At 40.2% G+C, this 24,141-nt stretch overlaps 1 protein-coding gene across 3 annotated transcripts in view; it reads left to right on the top strand.

Moving 5' to 3' along the window:
- FNDC3B (fibronectin type III domain containing 3B) overlaps positions 1 to 24,141 on the top strand; it is a 348,034-nt gene that overhangs the window by 131,899 nt on the left and 191,994 nt on the right. The window contains exon 1 of one of the 3 annotated variants that reach the window (XM_070466413.1): positions 23,425 to 23,488. The exons of the other annotated variants lie outside the window; for them this stretch is intronic. The gene's annotated coding sequence lies outside the window, so the exon portion shown is untranslated. Of the gene's footprint in view, positions 1 to 23,424; positions 23,489 to 24,141 lie in introns of those variants that run through there. 3 annotated transcript variants of the gene reach the window in all.

Below are 24,141 nucleotides of genomic sequence, written 5' to 3'. Positions count from 1 at the left end.
TGACCAAAAGTGGTACAACTGGCTATGACCAGTTCAGTGCTGGGACTGAGAAGAAGCCCCAGATCGCTTCCCAAAGCCAAAAAGCTACCAGAGAAAGGTCATGGTCACTGTTTGGTAGTCTGCTGCTGGTCTGGTCTACTACATCTTTCTGAATCCTGGCCAAGCCATTACATCTGAGAAGTATGCTCAGCAAATTGATGAGATGCACTGAAAACTGCAAATGCCTGTAACTGGCATTGGTCAACAGAAAGGACCCAATTCTTCTGCATAATGCCCGACCTCATGTCATACAAGCAAGGCTTCAAAAGTTGAGCAAATTGGGCCATGAAGTTTTGTCTCATCCACCATATTCACCTGACCTCTTGCCAACCATCTACCACTTCTTCAAGTATCTTGACAACTTTTTGCAGGGAAAATGCTCAAAAACCAGCAGTAGGCAGAAAATGCTTTCCAAGAGTTCATCAAATCCTAAAATATGGATTTTTACACTACAGGAATAAACAAACGTATTTCTCATTGACGAAAATGTGTTGATTGTAATGGTTCCTATTTTGATTAATAAAGATGTGTTAGAGTCTAGTTATGATTATTTAAAATTCACAGTCTGAAACTGTAATTATGTTTGTACTAACCTAATACAATGCCTGGCACCTGGTGGGTAAATACTGATTGGCTTTACTTTTGCCTGGGATCACATGACTAGTTAGTGGAAGCAACTGAGCTTACATGTGGTTTTCACTCATTCCACAGCCTTTGAACTCTTGCACTGTAGTTCTTTTACTTTTCTGAGAAGTGATTGTGAGTTCCACATCTCTCAGAAAAAGTGGTTATATCCCAATAGCATCCCTATTTTAGATTTCCCAGCACGGATAGGATTTTGGCATGGCACCTGTTTTAATGCTGCAGGGAGGTGAAGGTTTTTTCTCTCCACAGAACATGCTAATGACTATCATTGGCTGCTCATAGTGTGTTTACTAATCTTATATAATGTACTAATTACCCTTATTTTTCAAATTTTTATATTTTCAAATTGTTATAGCATTGAAAATAACCAGGAAATAAGTGTAACTGATAACTGGCCAGAATTATACACATTGCCATTTGTTAGTATGATTTGATTCTATGTACTACACCTCCTGTTCTCCTGCTAATCTCATAAAACCCGATAAGCTGTCTTTTCTTTTACTCTTGGATTTTTGCTATTTTGATGTTTTGGGAGTCAGGGAAGGTGTTGCTATTTTTCTGCCATTCTGTGGCACTTTTGCGCAGGATGGTGTAGTGGAAATGAGCAGACCATGTCAGTGGAATGCTGGAGCTGGTGTGTACCATCTGCTGAGAGCCGACTGTCAAATGTTTCAGACATCTCAGTACCTGGTTGTTAAACACAACCATTATTTAACATTAAGAGCTCAGTTCAGTTCAGTTGTATCTTTGCAACCCCATGGACTGCCAGGCTTCCCTGTCTGTCACCAACTCCCGGAGTTTACTCAAACTCATGTCCATCGAGTTGGTGATGCCATCCAATCATCTCATCCTCTGTCGTCCCCTTCTCCTGTCTTCAATCTTTCCCAGCATCAGGATCTTTTCCAGTGAGTCAGTTCTTCACACTAGGTGGCCAAATATTGGAGCTTCAGCTTCAGCATCAGTCCTTCCAATGGATATTCAGGACTGATTTCCTTTAGGATGGACTAGTTTGATCTCCTTGCTGTCCAAGAGACTCTCAAGAGTCTTCTCCAGCACCACAGTTCCAAAGCATCAATTCTTTGGTGCTCAGCTTTTTCTTATAGTCCAACTCTCACATCCATACATGACTACTGGAAAAACCATAGCTTTGCCTAGACATTAAGATATACAAGCTTACAATTTAAATTGTATTTAATAACAAAAGTAATGAATACTTGAAACTCCTTATTTCCTGTTTTTTTTTTTTCTTTTTTTAAAGTACATATTGCTGTTATCTTTAGGTCTCTTGTGTGTATATGGTGGAAATACTGTGTTGCAGTGTGTTGCTGTGCTTGTCTTTTCCAAGTCCTTATTCACTGATATGTTTCTGGGTTGATATTGGACATGGTGGGAGAATATATATACCACAGAAACTGGCAAACGGTACAATCCAGGACATACCCCCTCCACCCCCTTTTTTCCTGGAGAAGCATTTGTTGTTAAATATTTACAACCACACACTCAGTGGGATGCCTAGAAACAAGGAGGTTGATACTGCTTTCTTTTGTGTTATTGGTTTGGTTATCTTTAACATATATAGTCACAGTGAGGGAAAGAAATAGCTAATAGATAAGGGAACAGCAGTGAGGAAGCAGGTTGAAATACAGAGGCATGCCTTAGCCTAAAAGCAAACATGGGACTACCTCAGATAATGTGTGTGGTAAAACTATACTGACTTATTTACTGGTATTGCAGGTTATTTTTGGAAAATTTACAGCTTTGTAAAATGATTACCCAACATCTTGTTCTCAGCTAAAGTCACTTTTTAATAACATTTACACTCGAAAATTAAATGTTTTTTTTTAATATAAACTATTCTAGAATAATTTCACACATTTTTAGTGCTCAGGGAATTGGGTATGCTTTTGAGACAAAAAACATCTTTATGGTGCCTTCATTTGTTTTTTTAAAAATTGAGATAAAATTAGTGTATAATATTATGTGTCTTTCAGATGTACAGACTTTCACTCATTTTTAATTACATGATGGTAGTAATATGTGTTTGTGTGTGTGTATAGTGAATGATTCAGCATTTCATAATTTTTGCCACTGGGAGATACTTACACATAGACCTGGCAGTCAAACAGCTAAGCTAAGATTGCTCAAGGGTTTCCCTGGTGTTACCTTGACATAAGTTCTACTTGTGCCAGTGTCATGTTTTTTGAGCATCTCCCCAGAATGTATCACTGATCTTCACTCACAGGCCCATGGCAGCTCCCATCGACATTTCTGTTCCGGGGTGCCTTGAGCACTTGAGGGACCCTGAGAGCTGCATCTCTTCTGAGAGGTGCACAGCAGCCCTTGAGAGGAGCCGCCCGAGGGCTTGCCTGAGCAGGGTTCGGGGACGTTGTGCAGGCCTCTGCTCCATACACTTTGCTCAGATTGAGGCCCACCTGTAGAACCAAGCCAGAGGGCACTTTGGGGGTAGAGGGATGGGGCCTGGTGCTTGTGTGTGCTCACAAACTAGTTACTAAATAGTAAAGTAGATGCAGGGGTTAAATCCTCCCTACAAAGATGTTTTTCAGGCCGGATGGTTGTGTTTACTGCAGGGATTGCACATTTGTTGGAAATAGCATTAAGTACAGTGGAGATGAGTCATTTATTTCCTAGCCACTTGGCCAATATCAAACAATTAAAAACCATTTCATGGACAGGGCTGTGCAGCCAGACCTACCTACAGGGACTAACTTTATGATACACTTATTGAAAAAAAGCAGGCTGAACTTAACTTGTCCTCACTAGGGAGCATGCCATGTAACTCTGAATGATGAAAGTAGCGCATATGCCAAGTAGATTATTCTGGTCCATTCACTTCTACTGGGTGAGTTACTTTGTACTAAAAGGTCACTGTTAATATTTCTGTTTAAATAGTACTTTATGAAAATTCTCATAGTATCTTCTCATTTTTTGTGTGCCACAAAGAAGGAAATTCAATGATTAATTAAATTTAAAAGCAGCGTTTTTAAAAACTAGATGGCCCTAAAAGGCTAACTTCAACACATCAATTTAAGCCACTGTAGTCAGTTTCCGTCCTGCCTCTGAGATTTTGCACAAAACTGGCTTCCTGTCACAGTCCACTATTTACCTTCCTTCAAGTAGGGTTTTTAACAGTCAGATCTAACTTTTGGGTTTAAATTTTATTATTTTTGTTATTTAATTGCTATGTTTAAGAATTTTAGCCAAGTTCTCCTCCACTTCCCCCCTTACTATTATTGAAAGTAGAAATGCAAGTTTAGAGGGGATGATTATTTCCTAATTCCATAGATTCCTGTAGAATTTTCCTCCTGAGATACTGCCTGTACCTTCGTTGTCACTCTTTAGTTGAGTGTAGAATATTCAGGATTGTGGACAAGTCAGATATTTGTTGTCCTCATACTCCACACAAGTGAAACACCACAGGTGCCACACAGAAGACTGGTGAGTCAGGGCAGATACCGCAACTTCGCCTTTGCTGTGCTGGTGATTGGGGTTAGGAGGTAATAAGCAAGGTTGTGATTCAATGCTTACAAGCGAATTGTTTCTTACTAGGCCGTAGTTGCCTTCAGTCTCCATTCCAGGATGGCTCCCATGGCTGATGGGGAGAGAGGAAGGAAGGATACGATGACTTTTCCCCCGCTCCTTGCTCTGAGAGCCTGGGAGGCTTGGTGAAGAATGTGAGGAAGCCAAGCCTCCAGTGCATGGAGACGGTTGGGAATGTTATACAGGAACCTGCTGTGTATCGTTACTGCTCCTTTCACTTGCTCTCTGCTGAGCTCCCTGGGTGAAACCGGACAGCTCAGATGAAGCACATTTTGTGAATATAATTTTCAGCAAAGAGTCAGACACAATTGAACACACACACATACGCCAACACAACTTTCAACCAAATGAAACACGCCCTTCCCATGGTTGACTTTTTAAAACAGTTTTGAGTTCAAACCAAGGCAATAGAATTTCATTATGCAAATCTTCGAACCACTTTTATAGCATCACTGTCTTCGTGTTGCCCTAATGTTTAAAGTCTTCTCTGTTTACTGTAAGATAAAACCTTTGTGTTTGGTTGGAAAAGAAAGGGACTCCTCGGAGGCCCTTGCGAGTGGCCGTGTGAAGATAGGCGGCTGAGACCTGTACACAAAGGCCTTCTGTGCAGGCTCTCCGTGGCTCTGCAAAGGTGGTGAGCTGTTCCCAGAGGGGAGGTGTATGAAAAGGCCAAGCTGAAGCTCCCTTACTTCAAAATAAAGTTGCTCCTTTGTTTACAAAACAAAGTGACACGCCAGCAAGTACACAGACATTTCATTTGATTATATGAAGACAGGCTAAGAACATACTTTAAAAACACATGGTTTAGAAACACATACTAAAATTCTCTGAAACTAACTGCCGTTTTATGTATGATCTAGTACTCATACTTCTTATTTTTAAAAGATTCTGCTTGATTTATTTCTGTTTCTTTCTTTCTTTTTTTTTTTTTTTCCTGTTGCAGATATGGCACATATTACTACTGGAAGCTTGGATGTCCAACATTCCCCCCCCCCCCCCCGATTCTTTTATTAAAGAATGGGGTATATGTTAAAAACTCTCTTCATCTATTAGTATGAATAGGTAACATAATACTAGTAGAGATGGGCTTGGGGGAGGTTTAGAGGGAGGAATCGCATTCTTTTGGCATTCCTGAGAGGCAAACGGCTATATTAACCGTTGGGGGTGGAGACCGAGGTGGGAGGGGGCGGTCTAGGGCATCTCCCCGGACACTCAGAATTCCAGTTTCACAGCGGAGCACAGACAGCTTGGCAGAGTGATGCCTGCAGTCAGTGTGTGCAGTGCTACAGTTCTGATGATTAGCCAGCAGAAAACAGCTGTATACATTACTAATGAAAGTACTTTGAAATAAAAAAAAAGAAAATCCAATAGTGGGGTTTCCCCTCTATAAACACCAGATGTGTACGGTGGTTTTGCCCTGTGTCTGCGCTGTATTTTAGCACCATTGTTCAGGGATATAAGTGGAAGCCAGCATTTGGGAGGTGGCCTTGTGGTGAAAGTAGATACATTTGTAGCAAAATAAGATTTGTTGTGGTTGACTAGAAGCATTTTCAGGTTTATTATTTTAAGAGAGTCATTACTGCCTGGCCAGTCATTCCATTCTTCCTCCTTGCTTTTTGTAAAAAGAAAACATTGTGTGCCTGCAAACATGCCCCATTATCAGGCTTCAGACAGCAATGGTCTAAATCATTTAGTGGCTTTAAGTGCTTTCAGTAGGTAAATGGTAGTCGAAGGGGTTTACAATTTGATATATGTCTTCTAAAGCATTTCTGGAAGTGGACATTTTGTTGCCTGTGGGAATTTCTGTACTTTTTCTGGAGTACATTTAAACCCATGACCAAAAGTTACCTAGATCTCAGTTTCTGGATTTTTTAAAAAGTAGTGATTAAGCGAGGAATGTCTAAGACTAGGGGTAGAAGTATCTAGAATTACCTAGATTTCAATTTCTGAATTTTCTGTGTGTGACAAAGTAAGGAATACAAATTCCTAAGACTACAAATCAGAGGGAAAATTCAAAGATCCTTTTTTTTTTTGGTCCAAAACAGTATGTTTCTTGGGGGAAGGAAAATTCCTGACTGGTCCTGGGGAAGAAATGAAGTAGAACTGGTATTGAATAGCTCTCACTCTATGGGAACACAGCAAAAATACATTTCCAAGAACTTGCCTGGGGAATCCCCAGATTCTTTTAAACCTTTACATGTCAGATGGATTAATATAAATACAGGTTTAGGAATATTGGTTTGATGTTTCAGTGTATATTTTTCATATGTAGTTTTATCACCCAAGTCTTCTGTTTTCCGTTTGTTTTATCAAGTCATGGTTTTTGAAAAGTCACAATTTAAATACAAAGAGCCTATTTCTTTTCCTTCTTTCATTTAAAAAAAATTCTTCAATGAAAGATGAGAGCTCAGAAGTGGGTTTCTAAGGGCTTATTAATATTCTGAGTGATGTCAGTTTTACCATAGCTTTACTTAATCTTTTAATGCCGCTTATCCATGTAATATGGGCATTGAAATGATTGTGTAGTTTGTTGTGAGAAAATCCCAGTAAAGTCATTTATAGAAAACTTTAAAATTATTAACTTCCTAAGGAGTCTGTTAAGGGAATTTTCTTTTCCTTGTTTCTTAAGTTAGAGAAAAAGAAACTGGAATTAGTGTATACTGTTAGAAATACAATACAGTGAGGGAGGAATATTATGAGAATTTGACTCTGGGCTAAATGACAAGCCAATCTGTAGAATTTCTTTTTCTTTTTTTTTTTTGCTTGACATAAGGTTATCTGTTTCTTCTTTTAGACCTCTTCCTTACCCACGCTTTGTATCACTAAATTTGTCTATAACCATTTTATAGTAAAGCTTAAGATTACCGAATACCTTAGTAGAGATTTCTCTAGGAAGATACAAGGGGTAAACAATTCTAATGGGTTCTTCAAATCCACTGCTTGTTGGAGAAGACTTTATGTGTAATTTTTGGGCTACTGTGAATCATATTGAAGGTATCTGAAGCCTTATGATGTTCTAGGAAGAGAAGGTTGTGACAAGGAGATGGGAGTGGTAGTTGCTGCCAGTGAGACTTGGTGTTGGTATAGCATGGCTCAGGAATGTGTTATTTGTAGGGAAAACTCCAAGTCCATCAGCAAACTGAGAATCCATTCACGGGTGTGTAAAAGATGCCCATTAGGGGAATGTTTCTGAGCCCTGTGACACCTCCTCAGACTGGGGAATTTGGACTGCTCTTGATAGGAGCCGTGCAAACTGCCACTTCCACACCTCTAGGTACAGAATGAGTCCCGTTTTCCCTGACCGCTGGGCAAATTCATCGTTCAACTCCTTACGACTGAAAGTATTTGCGCATATTTGGGAAAGACCATTCTTGTTCCCTAGTGGGAAAATTCTAAAAGATCAGATGTTTCCAAATACTGAAGCTTATTCCAGAGGTAGTTTTTCTTCTGCCTGCTTTGTTTTCTTCTCCATATTGGAACTCCTATCTAGTTATATAATCTTGTGATTTGAAACCAGTTTTTACAACGTGAAGTCCAACATACAGACTGTTATTTTTAGCCTGAAAAATCATGAAGAGCATCTGTTTAAAAATCCCAAATCTGAATGGTTGTCTTATCTGGCTTAAAATTCTTTCTAGGACTTTCAAGCCAACGGAAAGGAAAATATAAACAATTTTGTTAATTGCAACAGCTGTTCCCTGAGTATCTTTGTGTTAATGTTTTGAATGGGCAGGTTTGAAAGATTTTTAGAATGAGCATCTGGATTAATGTAGTCCTATTCAAACTTCAGTCTTAAAAAGTGGAATCAGTCACTTCAAAACAAACAGAAGCCTGACACAGATTGGGAGGGTGACTGCAAAGGCCTGGTTGAAATGTCTATAAAATTGTAGTGGAGAATGAAGACAAATGGTCTTGGTTAGGCTGTTGGTGAACAGCCTCTTATTGGATTTGGTATGCTGTTTATCTAGCTGCTATGGTAAATGAGGTGAAGTCCTTTGCGTATACAGTTAATTCCCAATTATTCATACATGCTTGGGCCAAATTGCTGATTCTCTATGGACTTTGGAGACCGTTCCTCTGCTCCCCGTCTCTACCCCCCCCTCCCCGCAATTTGTTGTCCATCCGGTCCCCTGGCCTGATTTCCTCTCTTGCCAGGCTTTCTCGGAGGGGTTCCCAGCTGCTCTCCTCATTTCTACTTTTGTTTCCTTATCGGGCCCCGGCTGCTTTGCCCTCTGCTATGTTCCCCGCCAGCCCAGGGTTCTTGTCTGATTCTTCTTTTCTTAGTTATCTCAGGTTAGCGATAGAGAAACTAGTTAAGGCAAACTCTGTGGAAGATGATGTCTGCTGCTCCTTGCTTTTGTGGAATGAAGGAATGGAGATAAGTAGAGAAAGTGTGTTAGTCATTCAGTCGTGACTGACTCTGTGCAACTCCATTACCCTTAGCCTGCCAGGCTCCTCCGTCCATGGAATTTTCCAGGCAAGAATACTGGAGTGGGTTGCCGTTTCCTTTTCCAGGGAATCTCCCAACCCAGGGATCGAACCCAGGTCTCCTGCATTACAGGCAGATTCTTTACCATCTGAGCCACAGGGAAGCTAAGAAGAGGAAGGGTTTTCCCTAAAAACCCTTCCAAGCTGTTTTTTTAAATGGTTTCTTCAGGATTTTACAGTTCCGTGGGAGAGATGTTTTAGCTAAATGCTTAAATAGTCTTTTCATCCTTTTTTTCCCTTTTTTGTTCTCAAATGTCTCTTCCCATTGCAGATCATTAGAAAAGGGCACTTTAGAGTATGTGTATCTGAGGAAAGTTTAGCTTTGGGATGGAGTTGGAGCTGCAGTGGTAAGAAAGACCTTGAATGACTTCATTAACAAATAACTGATTTATTGAGTTCTTTTATTTTGAGCACTGTGGAAGATATAGAATCAATTTGATTGAAATTGTGCCTTTCAGTTCAGTTGCTCAGTTATGTCTGATTCTTTGTGACCCCATGGACTATAGCACACCAGGCTTCCCTGTCCATCACCAACTCCCAGAGTTTACTCAAACTCATGTCCATTGAGTCGTTGATGTCATCCAGCCATCTCATCCTTTGTCATCCCCTTCTTCTTTTGCCTTTAATCTTTCCCAGCATCAGAGTCTTTTCCAATGAGTCAGTTCTTCACATCAGGTGGCCAAAGTACTGGAGTTTCAGCTTCAGCATCAGTCCTTCCAATGAACACCCAGGACTGATCTCCTTAGGATGGACTGGTTGGATCTCCTTGCTGTCTAAGGGACTCTCAAGAGTCTTCTCCAGCACCACAGTTCAAAAGCATTAATTTTTCAGTGCTCAGCTTTCTTTATAGTCTAACTCTTGCATCCATACATGACTACTGGAAAAACCATAGCTTTGACTACACGGGCTTAAGTAAATTTAGGAGAGGTGTCTACACAGAAAACTGTAAATCTAAAACCAATATATAAGCACGTGGTTAAAAATGTGACAAACTTGTAGATGGGGGCTCTCCCAGGAGGTCATTGTTTCTCCAGGGTCGGGACCAGAGTTAGTAGAGATGTAAAAATTCTGCCCTGATATTCCTTGCTTGCACTGAGGGGATGGAAATGAAAACTCTTCTGTACCAAATAATTTTATCTCTGTCTGTCTGTCTATACTTTCTTGGGCCAGGCACATGCAGGATCTTAGTTCCCTGACCAGGGATTCAACCCATGCCTCCTGCTTTGAGAATGTGGAGTGTAAACCACTGGAAGTCTTAACTGGAGAAGTCCCCATACAGTTTTTTAAATCTGTTTTTCTTTTTTGAACATTAAATATCTGCAGAGAATATAATTTTCCCCTGTAGAGTGAGAGTTTAATATAGGTATTCAGGCCCTAGTTGGCTGAAATATTGGTTAAAGAAATAGAATTCTGTGTCCCATTTCCAAATCAACCCCTGGCCAGGCAATTGGCTGAAAAGTCCTTTGTTTAGCCAATCAGACTTGAGAGAGACCAAAAAAAAAAAAAAAAAAAAAGTGTGTGCACTGGGCTTGTCGAAGAGCCCTGTATTCTCTCACCAGCGCCTGATGTTATTTACTTCTGGTTGCACTGAAGCGTTTGGTTTCTCAGACCAACGAGATTAAAGTCAGCAAATTTTAAGGAAGGGGAACCTTCAGAGGGAGAGATAAAACAACAACAAGGGTGAAACTATAAGAAGTGAATGTAAGAGTTCCTAGAGCATGATAGTTTTTAGTGAGATTTCCATTTAAAGCATTGGTACTTTAAGAGGCTTAGCCTTCCATGGGATACCTCAACTCATTCTTTATATTCATGAGATGCCTTTTGTTAGTTGTAAGAGCCAAATGAGAATAATCTCTGAATTGGGTTTAAAAACACAGTTCCTGCTATAACTGCAGATTTCATGGGGAGGATGAAGGAGGGGCCAGTGATCAGAGAGGATTCTGGAGCGTCCCTTCAGAGCAGTGGTCCCCAACCTATTTGGCACCAGGGACCAGTTTTGTGGAAGACAATTTTTCTGTGGATGGGGGCAGAGAGGATGATTTTGGGATGATTCAAGTGCATCACATTTATTGTGCATTTTGTTTCTGTTATTGTTACCTCAGCTCACCATCAGATCATCAGGCATTAGATCCCAGTGGTTGGGAGCCCCTGACTTAGTTCTTTCCCAGGATGTTAATGGTCAGTGAGATGTGGTGTGAGACTGCTCTGTGGCTGGAGAGTGCTATGGGAACCTTAAGTTCATCTAAAACTGTGGCTTGGTGTTTAAGTGAGGCTGATAAAACTTTTCTAAATTACCTGTATGCAGATGTGCATGCGTGCTAAGTTGCTTCAGTTACGTCTGACTCTTTGCAACCCCGTGGACTGGAGCCTGCCAGGCTCCTCTGTCTCTGGGATTCTCCAGGCAAGAATGCTGGACTGGGTTGCCATGCTCTCCTCCAGGGGAGTCTTCTCGACCCAGGGGTCTTACGTCTTTTGCATTGGCAGGTGGGTTCTTTACCACCTGTGCCGTTAAATATTCAGATTCTTGCGCCTAATCCTAGGCCTTCTGAATCAGATTTTTTGAGAGCAAGGATCTGAGAATCTGCATTTTAAAACCTCCTTGAGCATTTCTTTGCACTTTACACCAGAGATACTTACACTAGAGGATGGAGCCTTTTGAAGTTTGAAGTTGCCAGTTGTGAAACTGCTTTTGGGTAGCAGGGAAGTGTTAATGTGTTCAGTCAGGGCTGACAGCAATGTTACAAGGTGAAGGGATTCCCAAACATCTCTGTGGTCTTGGAAATAAAGGTGTAAGACTCACATCTTGAAAGTTTATTATCTGCTACATATAATTGATATACTTCTCCCAATAGCCCTGAAGAAGGTATAATTGTCATCACCCCTGCTTTTTACCCAGGGGCAAATTGAGGATCAGAAAGAGTTCACCAAGGAGCTGGACTTGAACTCTGATCTGTCTGAGCCTGAAGCTGAGCTTCTCAGCCTCTGTCCATTCTGGATTGCCAAGTGCAGATGGTCTCAGCCAGTAGGGCGAGTAGGGGCAGGCAGAGGCCAAGAGATCACTTCAGCAGTGGTATGGTCTGGTCTAGTCTGGTCTGGACTGGTAGGGTCAGGATGCTGACCAGCTGAAGTCAGACGGACTGAAAACCCAGTAGGCATGATACACTGCTGTGAGAATTCAAGGCCTCGGAGAGACATTTGTAGGAAGTTAGCTGCTTTGTTACCGGAAAGCTCTAAAGCAAGGTGGAAGAATCACAAGTTCTACTTAAAACTGCTTGTGAACTTTTTGTAAGATTTTGCAAATCAGTACTCAGATGCTTTTTTCTTGACAGATGGTAAGATACAGGCTGGTAAGAATTAAGGGGCCAGTGTCAAGTTTTGCAGGGAATCGAGGCTACTGTTGCAGGATCAACAAGGGGAAAAAGAGGGGTTAGAAAGCAGGGGAAGCTCCATGCCTAGAGACCTAGAGTGAGCCGGATGTTCCTGTAATCCCACATTCTTCTCATTTTATTATGTCTCAGAACCAAAGATAACTGGAGAGAGTGATGGTAGGAGGGATAAGAATGTGAGCTATAATAGAAATTCACAGATAAGGACAGTTGGAAGAAACTTAAGGTAATTTGGGTGTAAAAAGCCCATGCCACCTTCTGAGAGCCTCAGTCTTTTACTTCCATGTTACCCTGTTGAACTCAGCTCCCTCTCACACCCAATGAGTAAGCTCTAGTATTTCCAATATTATTATTTCTGCCTTGTGATTAAATAGGATTACCATGGACATTAGCATTTGACCAGAAAATTGCTTTGTCTTTGAAATGTATAGGTTTGGAAAGGTTTACTGTATACTTGCTGTTTGTTGTAGGGCCAATAGAACATGGAGTCTCATAAAAATAACAGTTGTGATCAAGAGAAATAGAGGATATAAGTTGCAGAAAGTACTTTGAGGCATTCAAGACCTGCATTCTATAGATACAGGGGAGATGATAGGAACTGGGACATTGATTCTATAGATACAGGGGAGATGATAGGAACTGGGACATTGATTCTATAGATACAGGGGAGATGATATGAACTGGGACATTGATTCTGTAGATACAGGGGAGATGATATGAACTGGGACATTGATTCTGTAGATACAGGGGAGATGATAGGAACTGGGACACCTGGGTCTTCGCACCACATCCCTCCCTGCCAGCAGTGCACATACATTCATATACTCCCCAGCTGTAAGAGTTTAGACTGGTGATTTTTGTCTCTTGGGCCTTAGTTTCCCCACCTGTTTGATGAAGGGCGTTACATTCCACAGCCATCGACCATCATTTGAGGTGGCCCTGGCCAGCCCCATTCTGACTTGGTGACCCACGGAAACATTTCTCTTCTTCCTCTTCTCTTTGCATTAGCATGCTTTGATTGCACAATTTCTGGTACTTAGTGGGGCCACAGTCAAGGCTAGCGTGTCTTCCTCTGAAGCACAAAGAAGTGGGTGTGGATGGGCACGTCGTCCCTGGGCCCCAGCTGCGCCTGTGTTGTCCATTCAGCTGGACGGCGCTTCTCCAGTGCAGACTGGGGCTCTCCTGGGTGTTACATGGAAATGCAGACTGCTGGACCTCTTGCAGATCTGTTGAGCAGGAACTTCTGGAAGTAGAGCTCTGGAGTCTATACTTCAACAAGCCTCCAAAGTGATCTTTGGACAAGATCAGAAAAGAAAAGAGCCTGAATGATTTAGCTCTAAGTATATACTGTGGTCTTTAGCTTTAACCCTGGTTCTCTCAAGGCAGGTGCCATATTGTATGTGTATCAGTATATGCACATGTGCTAAGTCACGTTAGTCGTGTCTGACTCTCTTTGCAAACCTATGGACGTAGCCCGCCAGGCTCCTCTGTCCATGGGAGTCTCCAGGCAAGAATACTGGAATGGGTTGCCATTTCCTTCTCCAGGGGATCTTCCTGATCCAGGGATTGAACCTATGTTTCTTATATCTCCTCCATTGGCAGGCAGGTTCTTTACTACTAATGCAACCTAGGAAGCCCCCTATCAATATATGTGTGTATAAATAAAACTTCTCAGAGTCAAAGTTATAATCATTTAGTTTGTTCATTCATGCAACAAAAATTTGTCTGTTCACTGTATACAAAGCCCTGTGTTAGTTTCTGTGGGAGTGGAGGCAGAACAGACAGATCACAGTGACTGATGGGATGTGAGGGACTTGGTTTATAGCTGGGTGTGGGGATCGAGTTGTGCCATTAAGAGAAATGGGCACAGAGGCAGATCAGGCAACAGCTTCAGGAGGGATGATGCCTATGTGAATGGGAGCCTGGAGAGTGATGATAAAACAGGCCTGAATTTCTGGAACCAGTGATAAAACTGGGATTACTTACAGATTCATACTATTTTAAAGAGGGGGGTGGATCTTTTAGGTGCTGGCTTAGTCTCTTCAGAAGCAGCTATGGCTTAGGTCAGAGGAAAATTATAATGAAGGAAGCCGTTATGTATAAAGGGGACCTTTCCTCTCAGACCTGAGAGAAACTGGTTTTATTAATAATCTGTAATTGATTTTGAATCCCTGCAAGAATGACCCCTGGAAAGATGATTGGAAATGATACAGGCATTCTAAGCAGATAGGTTCATTTGGGGTTTAAAAATAATGCCTTTAGAGTTTACTTTCCATGGTTAAGTCCAGTGTTGTCGTGTCGTCTTTTCAAGATGATAGCCAAGAGTTACCCCTCTCACAGGGGGCGGCCACAGGCTGTGGTTCTCACCTCTTGAGTGGATTTTCTTGGATCATCTCATATAGTGTTTCCCCACACTGCTTAACAAACTGAAGTTTACATTGTTCCTTTTCCCTTACTTTGGCCTGAGGGTGATGCAGAGAGGGCTGTTGAGTTTTGAAGGGTCTTGGACTTCCACAGCAGTAGTAATTTTAAGTGTGCGCACCCTTCTCAACAACAGTAGCTTCAGCACTGAGTTGTTTTTGCACTTGTGGCTGTGAGTTCCCTTTGTCCCACCAGAATCAGCATGCTTAATTGGGAGCAATCCTTTGCCAGCAAGACCAGAAGTTGTGAGAAGGGCCTGGGCTCCACATTGTTGTTCAGTCACTCAGTTGTGTCCAACTCTTTGCAACCACAAAGAGCACATACCAGGCTTTCCTCTCCTTCACTTTCTCCCAGTGTTTGCTCAAACTCATGTCCATTGAGTTGATGCCACCATCCAACTGTCTCGTCCTCTATCATCCTCTTCTCGTTCCCTCCATCTTTCCCAGTATCAGGGTCTTTTCCAATGAGGTAGCTTTTCACATCAGGTGGTCAAACTATTGGAGCTTCAGCATCAGTCCCGTTGATTATTCAGGACTGATTTCCTTTAAGATTGACTGGTTTGATCTCCTTGCCATCCAAGGGACTCTGAAAATCTTCTCTAGCACCATAGTCGGAAAGCATCAATTCTTTGGCACTCAACCTTCTTAATGGTCCAACTCTCACATTCATACATGACTATTGGAAAACCATAGCTTTGACTAGACGGACCTTTGTCGGCAAAGTGATATCTCTGCTATTTAATACACTGTCTATGTTTGTCATAGCTTTTCTTCCAAGAAGCAAGTGTTTTTGAATTTCATGACTGCAGTCACCATCCACAGTGATTTTGGAGCTCAAAAAAAGAATGTTTGTCACTGTTTCCTTTTTTTCCTCCCTTCTATTTGCCATGAAGTGATGGGACTGGATGCCAAGATCTTAGTTTTTTGAATGTTGAGTCTTAAGCCAACTCCTTGGGCCTCATGGAGGAGAACAATTCAAGGAGCTGGTGTGGTCACAGGAAGGATAGACTCAGGAAGAGGCATGAGTCAGGCTGATGGCTGTTCATGGTCTCCTCACACCAGCAACAGCTGGGATCTGGGGTTGAGTCAGAGCTGCCTGGCCAGAGGTCTTGGCAGCACAGTGGATGTGGTGTGTCAGACACCAAGACAACTTTCTTATGCTCAGAGTTTCCTGGGCTCTTCCTGTTGCGTGGGAACCAGTGATCACCGCCTAGCTTCCTCCCCCATCTAGTCTCCAGAGCATCAACGCCAGCAGATCCCTGGAGGCCGTACTTTTGCCAGAGGCACTTGTAGGCTAATCGGTCAAGGTGTGAGTTTTGCGTTGGGCACAATCAGCAGCGCTCATCAGCTGCAGCCAAATGCAAATTGTTAGAACCGGTGAAGGACCTAGGACTCTAACATGGACTCTTGAGGAAGTTTCTGTACTACCAGTATTACGCACGTTATTAATGTCTATGGATGTCAAAAGATAGTGATAATTTTGGAGTAAATGTTAAGGGTTCTTAGAGTAGAATCTGCTTCATTTGGTGACAGGATATAGTGAAATTTGGAGCTGTGAATGAGAAAAAGAGATGAAGTATTTCCTTTGTTTAAAAAAGGGTTAAGAAGGAACTCTTGTTACACGAAGCTTTTTGCTCCGAAGTCCCACCCCTTTGCCACACTAGTGGCAGAGAAATTACAGAAAGCTGATTGTGTTGTCTGTTTGGCAAGTCAAAGCAAGATACAGCAAGCCGAAAGATGAGTATCCTAGATTGCTTTCACTTTCTGTGACATGAAGGTTCTAAATATAAGAAATAAGAAGCCCCTGGGCAATTGCTCTTTGGAATTTGTGTGGACAGATCCAGGTCATCCTTGTTACTTCTTTGTGTTTTTAAGAAGTGGGACATTTGGATTAGTGAGTCAATTGCAGTCTGATAACTTTTAAATTTGATTTGAAAACATGATTTGTTACACAAGATTTAAAGTTATATTTCTAATAAAATAGGTAATGAAAATTACATTCTTGTTCTAGATTTCATTATCGGAGGTTTGTAACTACCATGCACTAAAGCATAGAATTTCTCCTCTACTTGACAAATACATTAAGAAACTCTGATTTTAGTTTTCTTTCACTGTGTCATTAAAGCATTTGTTTTAATTAATTATATGTCCAGTATGGCTCTCAGAGAAGTTTGTCAGACTGTGTGCTACTTTAACCTTCTGGTCATGCAGATAGAGTTGTTTATTGGTCTCCCTGTTTGCTTTATTAGAAAATACAATCTGTTTTGTCTTTGAATGACATATTTCTTTTGGGCTTCAGTGGCATTTCATAACTTATCCAGGTTTTGCTAGTCTCAGGCAGCAGTTTATATGCCAGGCCTATTACTCTTCTTTACTAGGTAACCCTTTTATGTATTCCTGAATTTTTATCCATTCTTACTGTATGCCAGGCACATGGCTGGGTATATAACCTGTTTCTGATCTCCCTAATTAAGAGATAGGTGCTGTTATTTAAAGTAGAAATAGAGGGCTAGAAAACTTAATTTATCTGAAGGCAAATAGCTGTTAAGGAATGGAGTGGAGACAGGAACGCGGGTCTCTATTGAGCTCCGAGTCCTGACTTCTATTTAATCTCTGCGCTGTTGCCTCTTACACTGTTCTTGTATTCAGCTTGTATAATGAGCACTGATACTGTCTGGTTCTGTGTGCTGAGAGGACAGAAGAGTGGAACAACCAGAGTTGGCAGTAAATGGAAATTAAATTAAGTATATAAACATATCACATCGCCAGAGGTGATGATGGCTATGAAGAAAATACTAGGGAAGAGTAATGGAAGGAGCATGCTTTCTGGCAAAACTTTAAAAACATGAGATGTTGTTCTAGTCATTGGGTTCTGCTTAAAGCCTGCTGCTGCTAAGTCGCTTCAGTTGTGTCCGACTCTGTGCGACCCCGTAGACGGCAGCCCACCAGGCTCCGCCATCCCTGAGATCCTCCAAGCAAGAACACTGGAGTGGGTTGCCATTTCCTTCTGCAGTGCATGAAAGTGAAAAGTGAAAGTGAAGTCTCTTAGTCATGTCTGACTCTTTGAGACCCCATGGACTGCAGCCTACCAGGCTCCTCTGTCCATGGGATTTTCCAGGCAAGAGTACTGGAGTGGGGTGCCATTGCCTTCGCCTAGGACAGTTTAAAAAAAAGGCAAGAAAAAAGTAGATCAGACTTTCTGTAAAGTTTCACATCTTGCTGACAGATGGCTTGTCAGCCTGCATACTCGAAAGGCCGATTGTTTGTGTGCCTCACAGGGGAGTGTGACCAGGCAGGAGGTAAATGTGAAGAAGGTTGGGTCTAAATGTTGGGAGCACCAGCATTCCAGTTATTCCAGAGTTAACAGTACCAGTCTTTCAGATAAGGGTTGTCAGGAATTTTCTTCTGGAGCTTTCCTTTTCTGTAGGAAATACTGCTTTAAAATTGTTTCACCAAGAACTGCTAATTAGCAAAGGTCTTCTCTTTTGTTCCTTTTGATAATGCCCGCAAATGAATTTTTAAAGACTCAGAAGCAAGGGGAAAAATAGACCGAAAACTGAAGCATCAAAAAAGCATGTTGTGACATTTGGAAGTCAGTGTCCAAGCACTGAAAATTTATCTATAAAATTTTTTTCAGGAGAGTAGATAGAACCCATTACTATTTGCCACTTTGAAGTTGTGTGTTTGTATGAATCCAGCACCGAAGACCATCTCAGCTCAGAACACCCACTCTTTGGTTCCTCTGTAGTAGGTTCTTGTCAAGTTCATAACGTCTTTCAAAACATGGTACATGACCTTTTCTTTTATAAAAGATTGGAGAAAGGATTTCCTATTTCTTCCTGCCAGGTGGACTCGAAAACTGTCCTGGCCTCTTTCTGGTTCATTATCTTTCTTCCACTATGCCAGTTGATTGGCCTGATAGCCTAGAAATTGATTAAGAGTCAAGCAATCCCGATAAACTTGGAAGACACCTAATCCTGTGCAATTCTGTCTGAAGAATTCTTTGTGCTATAAACCTGAGCATTTCTGTTTTCCCTCCTTTCCTTATTTTGGGAAAGCTGGCAACATTCAGTTCTTCTATAGAAGATTGAATTAGATCTTTTGAAGCAATCTTATTGCTTACTGAGATTTGAAAGGGAATGCTTTTGTTTAAAAACTTATGAACAAAAGTTAATTTCTGTATGCCGTGTGTCATGTTACTTTATATCATTTTATTTAGAATATATTTATCAGAGTTGCAGGAAATGTTAACTACTGTTGCCAGAAAAGAGGCCAGTGGAGTCTGTGAACTTTATATTGGTAGTTTAGTGCCTTACAAAAATAACTTGTCTGATGTAGTCATGGTGTTTACTAATTCCAAGGAAGTAATTATACTGCATTAATTTAATGTAGTTTTTTTTTTTGGCCTGTCTTTAAAAAACTCAATGCAGTAAGTGTAAATCAAATACTCATGGAATTGTCACTCCTGGGAGCTATCACTACTTTTGGAGACCTTATATTCTTCTATTTTACTCAGTGTCTAAGATTTGAAAAGACTAAACATTAAAGGGGAGAGTGAGTATAATTGACAAAAAGTGACTGTAGATGTCACACATCTCTAGAGATATGCTAGAAGAGGGCCCTGAAAGCTGAAGTTAGGCTTTCAGAAGTTGGGGAGCTTAAAGAAGTTCTTCTCTCTTCTCTTCCAACAGTGGGACTTTCTCTGTGCTTTGCCTGCTATATTTTTTAATTTATGGAACCTGGAAAAAGTAAAGAATTGAGTTCATGTACTGTCACCTCTTTCTTTTTGATGTCTAAATAAAATTTAGGATTACATACACTTTTCTCCTCACCTCCATGGCGATATTTTTGTATAAAAAGCCTCCAAGTTTGAGATTTGAACATTGTAGCAAAGTATTTCTAAAAGTAGCATCTGAAGGGATAACAAAGATTTGGGGTGTGTATATATACACATACACACACACAATGGGATACTTTTGCCATAAAAAATGAAATACCATTTGAAGCAATGTGGATGGACCTAGAGAGTACCGTACTAAGTGAAATCAGACAAAGGCAAAAACTGTATATCACTTATACGTGGAATCTAATATATGATGCACATGAACTTATTTACAAAACAGAAACAGACTCACAGACATGTAAATCCATGGCTAATTCATTTCAATGTATGACAAAAACTACTGTAATGATGTAAAGTAATTAGCCTCCAACTAATTAAAAAAAAATGTTAAAAAAAAAATTTATGGTTACCAAAGGGGAAAAGGAATGGTAGAGGGATAAATTAGGAGTTTGGAATGAGCAGTTACAAACTACTGTATACAAAATAGATAAACAAAGTCTTATTGTATATATAGCAGAGGGAACTATATTCAATATCCTATAATAAACCATAATGGAAAAGAATATGAAATGTATATATGTATAACTGAATCACTTTGCCATACACCAGAAACTAATGATTATTGTAAATCAGTGGTACTTCAGTTAAAAAAAGGAACTGAGACCACAGAACATGACCAGCCCTCCCTTATTATCCAGAGAAGCCACATAATTTACCCAAGATCACACAACATAGAGCTGATTAGAATTCAGGTCCTTTCAGCCTCTTATCACCGAGTCTGTGTGTGTGTTTATTGTCTTTAATTTAATCATTGTTCTCACAAAAATCACTTTTATGTCAGTGTTTGGTGTATATACTATTGTTGATATCAATACATTGGCATAGACTGTGGGCTATGGAAGTGTCTTAAAAGAACTTAACATGTTAAACATTTGCTTTGTGCTGGGCAGATTATACTTTTGGTATCAAATAATCATCACTGTTAATGCCATGAGAAGTAGTATTGTCATCAGTAATAATTGTCATCAGTTGTCCTCCTCATCATCACCATTCTAGAGGTTGGAAGACCTGAGTTTTTCAGGGCTTTTTCAGGCTTTCAGTTTTTCAGGGTAGACCTTGGTTTCAAATTCTTGCTTAACTTTCAAGTTCTGTGTGTTCGCAGCAGGGAAAATGAGGTTTCAGTTGTCCTGCCAACTCTCAACCAGTTGTGGCTCAACTGCAGGCTGTGTGCAGGACCCAGAAACAGCCTCTGGGCCCAGTGGGAAAGGTGTGGTCCTTGGTGAGGTCTGCCTGGAGGCTCAATGGTAAAGAACCCACCTGCCAATGTAGGAATCAGGAGACACGTGTTCAATCCCTGAGTTGGGAAGACCCCCTGGAGGAGGAAATGGCAACCCACTCCAGTATTCTTGCTTGGAGAATCCCATGGACAGAGGAGCCTGGCTGCAGTCCATGGGGTCACACAGAGTCTGACATGACTGTGTGCATGTACCTGCCTGCCATGGCCTTGGGATGGGTCTAGATGTGGTGTATGTGATGTACATTGCCAGACCCATTTCTCCTAAATGTAGCAAGCTGCTTCTTAGTTTCTCAGGATAGGAAACTCAGTTTTAAATGTACAATGGGAAAATGGAGGTAGGGTTGGTTATCAGACTCTGGAAAACCAATTCATGTCAACCAAATTCACAGAAGATTTTTATATGCAGTAATACTAGGTCAGTAATTTGCTTTCTGTTGTTTGATATATTTAAACATGTATTAATTCAGGGAGGATTGATTCTATAGATAACTTATTTCCTATTTTGTTTTGACTGTCTCAGTCTCTGGTTTCAGGGCCTGAGAATTTTTAATCTCATCTTAATTTTGGAGATTTTTCCTATCAGGAATCCTGTCGCCTCTGGTGTACTTACTTTTGTAACAAGGACTTAATTACAGAGGTCTGGGACTATAAATTACTATTCATCCAGGTTGGCTTTATCAAATGCAATTCATTTCAGACTGGGAAGAACATTGTCTTTAAAATACAAATTCATAATTATCTGGAAGATTTCACTATTTAGAATTTCATTATCAAGAAAAGTATAGTTAATTTGCAAATAAGTGCATGTCTTAAATGTCTGCTTGTGTTTATCAATTCATCATTTCTATTCTTCTGACGCTCTCTCTAAATCTAAATCTTGTGTTAACTGTGTTAAATGTTAGGCCCCAGTCTTTCTTCTCTCTCTGGGTCATTTTTTTTTTCATGATATTTGGGTGGTTAGTCTCAAATATATTAAGAGGTATTGCAAAACCCTATCCTACTGCAGAGAATGGGGTCATATTACTAAAGTTTTCATTGACTATTTGTTTTGAATGACTGTTTTGTCTCATAGCCCATAGTTCGTTGTTGATTTGAAATCTTGGGCTTCTCCTCCACGTGCTCTGTCTTATTTTGGTTGTGGGCTGCTGGCTCCTGTTCTGTCCTCCACCACTGCATGACTTTTTAGATTAAGAAAGGCTAGGTTTGTCTGGGTTTGCTTGGCCTGGCGTCTTTCTTTCTTCTCATACTGGCAGTCTGTGAGGAAAGGAGGATATTTTTGATGTCTAGAAGTGTGCCCTTGTGTAACAGCTCAAGGTATTACCACAAAAGGAAGACCAATACAAGTTTTCAGAAATTGCATCATCTTTATAATAGTGGAAGTGCTCCCGCAGAAGTATGAATACAGAGAAAGTTTACTTGTAGGTGAGTAAGCAGAAATTTAAAAGCCATATTAACAAGGTACCCCATTGTGGAGTGGTGCTGATTCACTAATTTCTTCAACCAGCAGCCATTAGTAAGGTCCTCCTGTTTGCTGGGTACTCCAGCAGACACTGTGAAAGCTCCAAAATATAAGAGTGTGTCTTGTATGACTTTACCTGTCATGTGAAATAAGACATGGACAGGAGTGAATGCTATACAGTTAGGATTGAGATTGTATGTCACTGCTGTAGATCCTCATCACATTTGGTAATCAAGCCTATGTTTCTTTTGGAATGTTCTTTCAGTGGGAGGGGTGAGGGGAATTCCTGGCAATCCAGTAGTTAGGACTCAGCACTTAATTCTAGGGTGGTGTAGCGGGGGCTGGGTTTGATCCCTAGACAGGGAATTAAGATCCACAAGTCACGATGTGGCCAAAAAAATTAAAGAGTGGGGTAAGACTGAGAAGCTGCTAACATGAAAGTATAGCATTTGTAGAAAATACTCTGTTTTTATGAGTGAGGAAATCTTTGGTACATTAGAAATGACTGGGATTGCAAGTTCCGGAAAATTAAATAGCTCATTAACTCTTGGTTGTAAATTCAAGTATATTGTCCCCATCACAAACAGTGTCTGCTGTGTTGTAGATTTTGGAAAGTCAAATTTATGTAAATTCTGAATTTATTTCTCTTTGTATATAGAACATTTATTAAATTTCTATAACATGTGAGGAAACATGTAAAATTTGACTTTAAACCAAATTAGTGTTTGTTTAGTAGACATTTTAATAAATTGGAAATTATTTTCATTCTTTGTCATTTGTTTCTTAAATGGAATTTAAGAATACTTTCATACACATGTGAAAGATTTTGTTTTCCATATTTGAATTATAACTTACTGCCTCTATATAATCATCTTCTTATCATGGTTAAAATGATGCATGGTACTTTTCTCTTGAAAATAATCTTAATTGTGGTGTAGATTGTATACTTAGCTCCAAATTTCTTAAAAAAAAAAAAAAAAGCTAAGTATTAAGAGCATTAAGGATTGATTTGTAATTATGTTTTTAAGTATCTGCTCATCTAGTCCAGCACTGAAGAGTCATGTAAGAACATAATTTCATAGGTAAATTATGAATAACTTAAAAAAATGTGTATTTTTCTTGTTACCTTGGACCTAAAGATTTAATACGTTTAAATTATTCCTTTGGCCCCAACCCGGGTGGGTAGCCTAATTCTAATACCATGGTGAATGGTTACTGTGACTACCTTGTTGCTAAGAAACCTGTAATGTTATCAAGTTGCCTTGGTGAAGCAATGGCTTCTTGAGCCTCCTTAGCACTGCTGGGAGGTGGTTAATCAGGACTACGAAGGACCTTGGAGAATTTGTTTCCCAGGTTATAACTAATTTTTCATCAGGAAGGGAAACAAGACTGGGTCTGTAAAAACTGACATGAAAGACAAGCCCAAGTTATTTTTAATTAAGTTATGATCTTTAGTTATTTATTTAAAAAGTTGTGATCCAAGATACAAAACTATCTCTGTAATAATTAAATTAGAACAGTTTGTCTATTGAATGGTGCATTTTTCTCCCCCTCCTTAACTTTGCATTCTGTTTGTTTTCTTAGATTCCTGGCAATGTGTTTATAATGTATAGATGAGTGTTTGAATTGAGATTGTGAGAGAAAATATGTGTAAAATTTGTCACTTGATAGAAATTGCCCTTTGATATGAAATGACTCAAACATTTTATTTTTAAAAAAGGCTGCACTGTGTAGCATCTTTCTTGATGCACTAAGGTTAAGAATTTCATTCAGGGCAGAAACCTGGCTTTGCTAGCTTTGCTTCATGGCAAAAGGTTTCCATCATAGATAAATTTGGCATCAGTGCAGATTCTTAGAGCTCCACCTGTAAATCCACATATTAGTGAAGAATCTGAAAAATTGTGCTGTAAACTGTTCATCATTTTGGATAACTTAGATTTCTTCCACATTATTTTCTTCTAGTACCTACCTAGATTTTGAGGTGCTTGTTTTTAGCAAATCATGTT

The sequence above is a fragment of the Odocoileus virginianus genome, chromosome 4 (assembly GCF_023699985.2).
Source record: "Odocoileus virginianus isolate 20LAN1187 ecotype Illinois chromosome 4, Ovbor_1.2, whole genome shotgun sequence".
NCBI classification, from domain to species: Eukaryota; Metazoa; Chordata; class Mammalia; order Artiodactyla; family Cervidae; genus Odocoileus; species Odocoileus virginianus.
Note: the sequence above shows the minus strand (reverse complement) of the source record. Positions and strands in the feature narration are given on the sequence as shown.